Raw genomic sequence first — 1308 nt, forward strand, 5'->3', positions numbered from 1 at the left:
TGGGGAATGTCCTGGGAGGTGTTCATCCGAATTGTGTAGTTTTCAGCTACTGGGAAATACTGGACAACGAAGGGAACCCTGTCGGTTGAAGAACGTGTCAATCCCCTGAGGATATCATTATGGATCCTTGCTGCGTCAAGTCGGAACACGTGTGGACACCTCCCACCCTGCAAGTGGCAGGAAATCGTGTGACTCAGCCAACGCTGTCTATCTTATACAATGCAGGAAAGGATGCCCTGAGGCATGGTACATTGGGGAATTTCGAATTTCTGTGGCATCATATGTGTAGAAGATTATTGAACACTGAAGATTGAGTATGAAAAAAAGCTGCTAGTTTTGAAAAGTCACTTTACCCTTGGCTTGCCCGAAATTTAAATCGGAGCAGTCCGCTGTTTCATAGCATTTTCGAGCTGTGCAAGATCACCTGCTCATGTTTCTCCCCAGTTCAAATATTTCCAGGATAAGTTGGTTGACAGCCGAGACATTTCTCAGGAAAGGTCATTTGGCAATCCCGAGAAACTTGTATTTCCCAAGAGACTCTTTGGTCATGAGTAGATAAAACTGCTCCAGGTGAGGCTCGAACTCACAACCTCGGCATTGCACACGCCTCCATACTGCCATATAAGTACCGCGCGCTGACCCATTGCGCCACTGGAGCTGCATGCTGGTGGCTTTTCCAATATCACAGGTTATACCTCAACAGTTGACAAATTGGCCGTGATGTAGGATTTTACGGTTGTATTCACATGTGGTTCCTCACTTATTTGAGGAATTTGCTTAATTACACAATGCTAAACTGGATTGATATTGAAAAATGTATTTTCAATACTTTCCTCGATTGTTCTCTGACCAATGAGGTCTTTAGTCAGTAGAAACCATACAATCTCATTCAGGGATAGACTCAATTACTCATCGCCACCGTATCTTGGGCACCAAGTTCCAGAGGTTGATCTAATGTATATGCCAGCATTTGGTCTATATCCCTCTCAAACCTTCCGATGTGAATGTGTTCAGAAAAGATGTACAAGGATGGCTAGCCCGCAATTTAAAAGGAAGCAGTCCACTGTTTCGAAGAGTTTCGAATTGAACAAGGCGACCTGCTCATGTTTCTCCCCAGATATTTCATCACGTTTCAAATATTTCCAGGATAAGTTGGTTGATGGCAGAGGCATTGCTCAGGAAAGGTCATTTGTCAATCCAGAGAAACTGGTATTTTCCAATAGACTCTTTGGTCATGAGGCGATAAAGCTGCTGCAGGTGAGGCTCGAACTCACAACCTCAGCATTGCACACGCCGCTATACGGACAT

The 1308-nt window shown here is 44.5% G+C and overlaps 1 non-coding gene across 1 annotated transcript; it reads right to left on the bottom strand.

The window, feature by feature from the left end:
- Positions 1–562: 562 nt before the first annotated feature.
- Positions 563–658, bottom strand: trnai-uau (transfer RNA isoleucine (anticodon UAU)). The gene is made up of 2 exons: positions 621–658; positions 563–598 (listed from the first exon to the last, which is right to left on the bottom strand). It is a non-coding gene; the product is annotated as a tRNA-Ile (tRNA).
- Positions 659–1308: the final 650 nt, after the last annotated feature.

This window comes from Chiloscyllium plagiosum, unplaced genomic scaffold (genome assembly GCF_037043375.1).
Source record: "Chiloscyllium plagiosum isolate Xiang-an unplaced genomic scaffold, Cpla_swu_hap1 HiC_scaffold_21, whole genome shotgun sequence".
In the NCBI taxonomy this organism is placed as follows: Eukaryota; Metazoa; Chordata; class Chondrichthyes; order Orectolobiformes; family Hemiscylliidae; genus Chiloscyllium; species Chiloscyllium plagiosum.